This window comes from Podarcis vaucheri (assembly GCF_965113315.1).
Source record: "Podarcis vaucheri genome assembly, chromosome: 7".
NCBI classification, from domain to species: domain Eukaryota; kingdom Metazoa; phylum Chordata; class Lepidosauria; order Squamata; family Lacertidae; genus Podarcis; species Podarcis vaucheri.
In genome coordinates this window covers 72,795,808-72,805,327 of record NC_138765.1, presented here as the reverse complement: position 1 = coordinate 72,805,327, position 9,520 = coordinate 72,795,808, and the positions used below count along the sequence as shown (strand labels likewise).

The following is a 9,520-nucleotide window of genomic DNA, read 5'->3' as shown; positions in this document are numbered from 1 at the left end:
CTACCCAAAGGAGTATGAACTTCCTGATGGCAACAGGATCAAAATTGGTGATGCTCTCTTCCTAGCTCCAGAGATCCTTTTCACACCCAGCAGCATTAAGAGAAGTGGGCAAGCCTCCACAAAATGATTGCCAAGAGCATCAAAAAATGTGACCCCACCATCCGCAGCATGCTCTATAGCAACGTGTTGCTCTCAGGAGGTTCCTCGCTCTTTCCAGGGTTAGACGAGAGGGTCTTTAAAGGGCTCGAAGCTCAAGTCCCTCAAGGGGTTCCGATAAAGGTCATAGCACCCCCAGATCGGTGGTTCTCAACATGGATCGGGGCCTCCATCATTACATCCCTGAGCAGCTTCAAGCAAATGTGGGTCACTGCTTCTGACTATAGAGAGTTTGGACCAAATGTTGTCCAGAGAAGATGCTATTAAGGAGGATTTGGGATTTTGCATCACATACTATACCTGTAAACAACCATCAACAGCTACAGCTACTATAAAGCAATGCATTCACCTCTTTCAGAGGTTGAAATAAAAATGCCTTTGCAGGTTCTAACAAGTCACATGAGGTTTGTGTCAATCATTTCCTTGCCCAGTTGCCTTAAATATGGCTTGATTCCTCGTGGTCCTACCAGGGATGGGGTAGAAATTCATTCAGTCCACATTCTGCTGTGGACCTGCCTAATTTGCTCACCTTGAATGCAATACACAAACTACAATGCAGCTCTCCTTTGAAATCCTCATTTCTTGGACCGTTGTGTTGCATTCTCCAACTCAAAAAAGGTATGCAAAAAGAATATCAGGAAAATGTGATACAGAAAAATGTATGTATTACTGAAACAGCATGTGAAGATGCATTGTGTTAGAGGACATTGCTTCCAAATGATTATTATTATTTATTTATTTATTTATAAAAAAATTATTGGTTTTTACAGATTTTTTTAGGACAATACAAACATATAAAAAGACATACAAACACGTATAGTTTCGTAACCTTTTTTCATAAACCGTGTTTCTCCGACTTCCCCGTACCTCCCCTTTCTGCATCCCAATGTCCAAAAAGTTTTTAGCAACTCTAAATACATCTGTCAGTCCTCTGTCCTCTTACTCTTTTCTTCATCTAATCTTATTTCGCTGTAGCCCTTTCTTACTCAAACCTCGACATTCTAACATTCAGCAAGTTTATAATAGTCCTTAAGGTAAATCTTAAATTTCTTCCATTCTTCTTCCGCCGTCTCCTTTCCCCGATCGCGGATTCTGCCAGTCATCTCAGCTAGTGTCATATAGTCCATCACTTTCATCTGCCATTCTTCCAAGGTGGGTAGATCTTGTGTCTTCCAATATTTTGCGATGAGTATTCTTGCTGCTGTTGTAGCATACATAAAGATAATAATCTACTGTTTGAGTTTATTTTTTTGCTTAAAATATTGTAAGTTGCCATGGGAAAAAAAGACTAATAAATTTAATAAATAATAATAATCCAAATGATTATTATTATTTATTGAATTTATTAGTCTTTTTTTGCCATGGCAACTTACAATATTTTAAGCAAAAAATAAACTCAAACAGGCATTAAAAATGGTGTTAAAAATCTAAATGAAAATACAGTGGTGCCCCGCAAGACGAATGCCTCGCAAGACGGAAAACTCGCTAGACGAAAGAGTTTTCCATTTTGGAGGTGCTTCGCAAAATGAATCTCCTATGGGCTTGCTTCGCAAGACGAAAATGTCTTGCGTGTTCCTGCAGGGTTTTTTTCCTCCTCCCCCCCCTTTCCCCAAGCCGCTAAGCCGCTTATCAGCTGATCCGATAAGCTGATAAGCCGCTAAAAGCCGCTAATAGCGCTAATAGCGCTAATAGCGCTAATCCTCTAATCCGTCAATGGGCTTGCTTCGCAAGACGAAAAAACCGCTAGACGAAGAGAATTACAGAACAGATTCTTTTCGTCTTGCGAGGCACCACTGTACTTTTAAAAAAAAATAGATTAAAACATCCCACCCACCCAAGATAGCCATAGATAATTTGCCTGGTGCCTAAAGCTATGTAATGATGGCAACCAGGTGAGCCTCCCTGGGAAGAGGCTTCCACAAACAAGGAGCCACCACTGAAAAGGCCCATTTTCATGTTGCCACCCTCCACACCTCTTGCACATTTATTAGGAGAAAAGCATGCAAAAATGAGCATTTGGGGTGAACTTGTTCTTTGTTTTTTAAAAAGCAAAGTGTTGTGGGAATATGTCAAACTGAACTAATGAATGGAAAAATGAAAAACTTATAGATTCTCCCACCCCTAAGACCTTGAGTGGTCTTGGAATCCGACCTTGGAATGTAGTGATCATTCTTCCCTACTGCTCCCAGGAAAGAGTTTGGGTTCCTCTGCCCTTTGAATATCTCAAAAAGCCAGCCATATTAAAGTTTGGGAAAGGAGAACTGACTTGTGCGTGTGGCCCTGAACTGCAGCACAACGGTGGAGAACCTGTGAACCCTCCAGATGTTGTTGCCCTCCATCTCCCAGCAGCCCTAGCTAGCATAGCACATGGTCATGAGCTATGGGATTTGGAGTCCAACCACATCTGGAGGACTGCAGGTTCTCCATCCCCGATGTGCCATTATATCTGAATGAGACCAGTGCAGTTGGGTTGTATCCAATGTTAGTCCTACTCCAATTTAACTGATAGGTTTTTATAGACATGGACAATTAATTACAATGGACTCATTCTTAGCTTTGTATCTTGCTTCGAAAGACAAGAGTCATAATATCATTATAATGAGACTTAACTGGCGTACTAGGTGTGGAGAACTTCAGACTAAGGGCCAAACACAGCCCTCTAGGCCCCTCAGACCTCTTGTCTTCAAAACTCTCATTAGGCCACACACCCTTCTCCCCAGGCCACACCCCTTCATTGGTCCTGTTTCACACCCTGTGTGTTTTGAATGGCTGGAAAATGTCATTGAGGTCTGATAATGTATTGTCTGGACAGAGGTGTGTGTGACTGTGTGTAGAAACTAGCCTGTACAAAGGTAAAATTGGATTTGTGGCTCTCCCAATTTTGACTCTGGCCCACCCACCTCTTGCATGTGTTCACCTCCCAAAGGTTGCACAGAAGTCCTGGGGCTCAAAAATGTTCCCTACTCCTAATACCATAAGTTTATCTGACCATAATATACATATCCTTTGGGAAAACATTGAACCAGTTGCTCTTCATTTACAAATGAAATAATTTTTGGTTACATCTAACAAGGAGTCTGAATCATCACACTGATTTTAGGGATGGGTTTGTTTTGACCTTTAAAGTTGCTAGTAGCCAACTAAGTTCTACTCAGAGTAAATGTAGTGGAAATTGATGAACCCATATCATGACTTTGATTTCAATGGGTCTACCCTGAGTAGGATGAGCACTGGACACAACCCAAAAGGACATTTTCTTTATAATGCCTTTGCTTTGTAGGGTGAAATATAACTCTTCCACTGGTGTGCCATTTCGCTGCCCCTTTTTGACATCACGCTGCATTTCTGATGTCACCTGAATGACCACCTCCATGTGGGCTGAACAGTGAAGGCAAGAATGAAAACAACTGTGTTGTGTTAGTGAGAGCTTTCCAAGCTGGTGTGGGAATTTCACAAGGGGTAAGACAATGGTTCAGCCTCCATTCTTAACTGGGCATTTGTGAACAGAAAATCCTTCCTGATATTCCAGGCTGTCTGGGAGGCAGAGACACCATGGTCCCCCATGTCCATGGTGCTCTGAACCTTCCTTCTTGAGACGGAAATTGAAAAACGGCTGTTCATCAACTCTGAACACCCATTTCTGATGCTCTTTGTCATCCAAAACCATCTTACAGTTTCTTGGAGGAGAATCTGTTTTCCAAAGCATATGCAACATGTTTGTATATTTAAAAAGCCACTAGAGGAACGGGAAAGGGGGAAAAGTTCCCTTTTTGTGACACTTAGAGATCTAGAATATTGATGGCCCAGTGTTCCATCCACAAAGAAAGACGGTAAAGTGGTTGAAAACCCTGCTCCTTCACCTTTGGGCATGTCTCACCACGCAAAGGCAGATCTTCCAGCCGTCATTATTGACAATGGGTCTGGGCTATGTAAGGCAGGGCTCTCTGGAGAGCAGGCACCAAGAACGGTTGTTGCTACAGTAGTCGGCTACCCCAAGTCGCAAGCGATCATGTTTGGTCCTGTCCAGAGGGAGTCTTATGTTGGCAAAGAAGCCCAAGCCAAGAGAGGTATATTGTCTTTTAAATACCCTGTGGAACATGGAATAGTAACATCCTGGGATGACATGGAGAAGATCTGGAGGTACATCTACAGACGCGGGCTCAGAATAAGAGCCCATGAGAGACCCGTGCTGGTGACAGAGGCCCCCCTGAACCCAGTGCCAAACAGAGAAAAAATGACAGAGATCATGTTTGAGAACTTCCATGTACCTGCCATGTTTGTGGGCCTGCAAGCTTTGATGGCCCTCTATGCCTCCGCTCGCACAACAGGATTAGTCTTAGATAGTGGAGATGGCGTCACTCTGACTGTCCCCGTCTACAAAGGCCATTGTCTGCTTCATGCCATTTCCAGGATGAATTTTGCCGGCCGGGATATCACCAGGTACCTGACGACGCTTCTCTTAGAGAGCGGCCACAGCTTCTTGAGCTCTGCCGAGAAGGAGATAGTGAAGGACATCAAGGAGAACCTATGCTACGTAGCTTTAGATCCTGACTATCAAAAGGGCAAAACCTTGGTTCATAAATATATCCTCCCAGATGGAAACCCTGTCCAGATTGGAGACCAGCTCTTCAGAGCCCCAGAGTCCCTCTTTAAGCCAGCAGATGCAGGACTTTCAGCACCAGGAATTCACCAGATGATCTTGGACAGCATTTCCAACTGCGACGGGAGCATCCACCAGAGCATCTGGAGGAATGTGATCATGGCGGGTGGGTCCACACTCTTCTCTGGCCTAAGGGAACGGCTTCTGAAGGAGCTCCGAGCACTCGCGCCCAAAGGCATGCCGGCGAAGGTGGAAGCACCCGCAGATAGGATGCACTCTGTTTGGATTGGAGCGTCAGTGCTTACCAGCTTGGCTTCGTTTAGAGACATGTGGGTGACCCAGCAGGAGTACAAGGAGGTTGGCCCAACTGTATTGCAGAAGAAATGCTTCTGAGATGAATTAATGGCCAACTAGAAAAGGAGGAAAAAAACGACACACACACACACAACCAAAAACCAAAAAAGAAAAATAGTCAATCGGAACAGCTGGGGAGTGGCTAGTAAAACTTTTCACAAAGGATCAATGTGTTGCAGTTTTATATAGCATGGTAAGAAAAGGTCCCTTGTGTGCTTGCTTAAAGAAAGACCCCTTGTTTGGTATATTTTTTGACGACCCTGTTAAGTTGTTTTATATAAGCTGGGGAGGAGGGGAGTGTATTTAAAATGGCTAGAAAGGCAAAATTGTTTGTTTGCCAGACTTTTAAACCCCAGAGAGTCAACCACCTTAGATTCTACAGTATGCCCACAGGGCCTTGGTTCTTTGCCATTCGCCATAAATATCCAGAGAATATAAAATGAACCAATAATGCAGAATGGGGTTTCGCTGAGCTTAGCCCCAAACATAAAGAGAGAGAGATTTGAATAGTATTATCGGAGAGTATTGCAATGCCTGATGTGAGCGACTCCCCCCCTCAACCTGTCGATTCAGAGCAGGGGTGAAGAAACCTTTACAGCCTGAGGGCCATATCCCCTCATTGGCAAGCTTCTGGAGGCCGCATCCTTGTGGTGGGTGGGGCCAGAGGCAAAAAGTAGGTATGGCTCTTCTTTTCTTTGTACAGGGAAATCCAGAGGTTTCTGTGTACATCCCTAGCACATATACATACACCCAGTGCTGAGTTATCAAATAGGCAGAGTACGGACCAGTCTATGGGCCCCATACCCTTTAGGGGCCCCACACATCTTAGGGGCCACGTGACAACGGATCCAAATACAGTGGTGCCTCGCAAGATGAAAGGAATCCGTTCTGTGATTCTCTTCGTCTAGCGGTTTTTTCGTCTTGCGAAGCAAGCCCATTGAAGGATTAGCGGATTAGCGCTATTAGTGACTTTTAGCGGCTTATCTGCTGATCGGATCAGCTGATAAGCGGCTTAGCGGCTTAGAAAAAGGGGGGGAGGAAAAAAACCCAGCAGGAACTCGCAAGACATTGTCGTCTTGCGAAGCAAGCCCATAGGAAATTCGTTTTGCGAAGCACCTCCAAAACGGAAAACTCTTTCGTCTAGCGAGTTTTCCATCTTGCGAGGCATTCGTCTTGCGGGGCACCACTGTAATATTGATTTGGTCTTGAAAGAAAATTATGTGGGCGCCTGCTCTGCCTATCTGGTAACCCAGCACTGGTAAGAAGCAGGGTCAGCATGGGGTGTGGTCTGGAAAAGGGATTGTGGCTGGATAACGGATGTGGCCTGGGGATGGACCTGAGGGGCCAGATCGAGAGGTTTGGAGGGCCACATTCATTTCCCCGCTGTCAAAATTCCCCATCCCTGCTGAAAGTGAAGTTTCAGAATGAAGAGATTAAGCATTTGGAAAGTGAAGGTTCAGGGACACACTTCATCGTACGGCCTCGAGGGCCAAGGTGAGCTTGGGGGCTGCTGCCTCGCCAAGCTGATCAGTGCACCTTTGCCAGGGCTGTTATGAAATCCGATTCGGCGGCCGGCGGCCTTTTGTTCTCCTTTGGCGTGTTACATTTTAGCAGCCCCGCTGGAAACGTGTAAACAAATGAGGTACAACTGTAGCCAGTTTAAATATTTTACAGCTCACTGACTTCCATATGAGAGGGGATTTACAGGAGTGTACGGGGCTCGACTCCTGCGCTGGTAATCGAATGCAGAGGCAAATCCAAAACACACCACCTTGGAAATTTGACACAACGGAGGAGCTCGACACTGGAGTTGAGGGAAGACTTGGTTTTGCCTGCAAAAGTTCGGATGTAACGTACTCTCTGCACTCACACCTTGCTTAGGGGTTTCCCATAAGCATCTGGTTGGCCACTGCGAGAACAGGATGCTGTCCTAGATTGGCCATTCGCCTGGTCCCCTATTTTAATGTAGATCCCCTTCATTCCGTGGTGGCTGGTCCATTAGTGCCAACGGGGCATATCTCCACCAGTCTGCTCTCCTTGCTTACAACCAGCCTGGTGGGGAGGTTCATCAGCTTCCTTCTGCTTAGTCTCAGCGTTGCTCCTTGTGGAACTCAGAAGGGTTCAGAATGGACGGGACAAAATCAGATTCAGTTGTCTCTGCCTGCCATTGGCTCTGGTGCCACATACTGTGGACCTCGCCACTTTCTGCCCTGCTAGACCCAACGGGCACCAGCCATCACTGCCATCATTTCTTTCTTTTCTTTAATTTACCCCCTCCCTCCCCAAAAAGGTTCCTCAATATGAACACTATTGGATTTAGGACCTTGGTGGCCGCAGTCGTTGGAGGACAATAATTGACCTCCAAGGCATTTTGTGGTTTTTATACTGTGAGACCTGTGGGTATGGGGTGGTATAATAATAATAATACAGTGGTACCTTGAGATGCGAATGGGATCCATTCCAGAGCCCTGTTCGCATGCTGAACAGAACATAAGACGCGTCTGCGCATGCGCAGGTCACGTTTTGCCGCTTCCATGCATGCACGTGATGTCATTTTGACTGTTTGCGCATGCGCAAGCGGCAAAACCTGGAGGTAACATGCTCCATTACTTCCGGGTCACTATGGAGTGCAAACCGAAAATACTTATCCTGAAGTGTATTTATCCCGAGGTATGACTGTAATAATAATAATAATAATAATAATAATAACAACAACAATAACAACTGTTCATATCTGTGGCTGGGTGTCCCCAGATCCTATCCCTACACCACACTGGCTCTCATTCCTGCCAATGAACCTTTGCCTTGCTTCGGGAATGAAAGAATAACAAAATTCCCTCAAAGGGAAAGATGTGCGAAGGGTTGTTGTTTTTCAAGAAATTACGATGATTGAATATGAATATTTTACACACCCAAGTTCAAAACATTGTTTTTCTTGGATGCCTCTGCTGCCTTTCATTACAGAGCAACCTGACGTTGCATAACTGAGACGTATCCCCTTTCACATCTGCGGGAAAAGGAAGGCTAATGAGTCTCAGGAAAGCTAACTCGCTGCATGTGTGGTGGCAGGGGCGGGGGGCAGAGAGGAGAGGCGACGGCCCTAAAAAATGTTTCCAAATTAAATATATATGTATCTAATAGTTACATGTAACCACTTAATAAAACCTTGGTAGCAGAGAGGGACGCGGGTGGCGCTGTGGGTTAAACCACAGAGCCTAGGACTTGCCGATCAGAAGGTCGGCGGTTCGAAGCCCTGCAATGGGGTGAGCTCCTGTTGCTTGGTCCCTGCTCCTGCCAACCTAGCAGTTCAAAAGCACGTCAAAGTGCAAGTAGATAAATAGGTACCATTCCGGCGGGAAGGTAAACGGCGTTTCCGTGCACTGCTCTGGTTCGCCAGCTTAGTCATGCTGGCCACATGACCTGGAAGCTGTACGCCGGCTCCCTCGGCCAATAAAGTGAGATGAGCGCTGCAACCCCAGAGTCAGTCATGACTGGACCTAATGGTCAGGGGTCCCTTTACCTTTACCTAGCAGAGAGTGGACCAAAACAAACGTGGAGCGCTGCTCAACACACAGACCCCAGTAAGATCATAAGAAGAGCCAGGAGCCCATCTAATCCATCGTCCTGTTCTCACAATGGCCAACCAGATGCCTGAGGAACATCTGCAAGCAGCACCCAAACACAAGGGCAAGAGCTTCCCAGCAACTGGTATTCAGAAGCATTCCTGCCTCTGGCTGTGGAAACAGAGCATCGTGATCCCAGAATACATCTCTTTACACTTGATTACTTTGATATGCATTTCCCATTTTACTGCCATTCACCCAGTATTTGCTATTTCTACATAAGAAGAAGAATTCGCATCTCCCCACCACCAACCCTTGGGGATGATTTTGAGTCTCGCAGCACTGTAGTATTTTTAGTAGCATGTCATGAAGGGACGTAGCGCACTGTTAGAGCATATGCATGCATGTGGAATGCCTCTGGTTCAATCCCTGGTGTCTCCAGGTAGCGCTGGGAAACTCTTCTGTCTGGAACTGCAGAGACTGACTGCTAGTCAGTATAGACAAGGGATGAGAGACTTGTGTGGCCCTCCAGGTGCTTTCGGACTCCCATCAGCCCCGGCCAGCTTGGCCAATGCTCAGGGGTGATAGGAGTTGCAGTCTAACAGCATCCCAAGCATCACAGGTTCCTGATCCCTGGTGTAGACCTTTGGTGTTCAACTGGTACAGACCTAAGACCCACTGTTGGTTCCCAGCCTGCAACACGGAACCCGTTTTCACAAATTCAGTTTTGATTTGTACTTCGCAGCACTAATAAGGCATTTTATTAATCCTAAAACGGCCATTCGCATGGCAATATGCATAGGGTTAGCATAGCGATACTTCTAAGTGAAAACAGGTGGTTTTTAAA

The 9,520-nt window shown here is 45.8% G+C and overlaps 1 pseudogene across 1 annotated transcript in view; it reads left to right on the top strand.

Moving 5' to 3' along the window:
• LOC309538266 (actin pseudogene) overlaps window positions 1-5,275 on the top strand; it is a 6,055-nt pseudogene extending 780 nt beyond the window's left edge. The window contains exons 2-3 of the transcript in view: window positions 218-359; window positions 3,964-5,275. The product of the transcript in view is annotated as an actin pseudogene (transcript). The remainder of the gene's footprint in view (window positions 1-217; window positions 360-3,963) is intronic.
• The last annotated feature ends 4,245 nt before the right edge of the window (window positions 5,276-9,520 follow it).